A 330-nucleotide genomic window follows, 5' to 3' on the forward strand; every position below is an offset into this window, starting at 1 on the left:
TGTTTTGGGTTATATTGGCATATTTTAACATAAGGAACACCTTCCAGAAATCTGGCACATTCTTCCTGGGACACCCTGTATATAATTTGGCCAATTGCCTAGAGACAGTGATGCTTAACAAGTAAAGAATCAGTTGTCAGGGAACTTTCCACGAAGTAATTCAAATAGCCTGTTACAACAATGCCTAATATCACCATATATGCTCGATCCAGCTGGAACACAAACCAGTACAAGAGATGTATAAGAATTAATTCTATTGGGACCTCTTCTACTGATCAAGTGACTAAGTTTATGAAAGATACCTTTATAAATATATGGAAATTTATTATT

This window comes from Cryptotermes secundus, unplaced genomic scaffold (genome assembly GCF_002891405.2).
Source record: "Cryptotermes secundus unplaced genomic scaffold, Csec_1.0 scaffold5876, whole genome shotgun sequence".
In the NCBI taxonomy this organism is placed as follows: Eukaryota; Metazoa; Arthropoda; class Insecta; order Blattodea; family Kalotermitidae; genus Cryptotermes; species Cryptotermes secundus.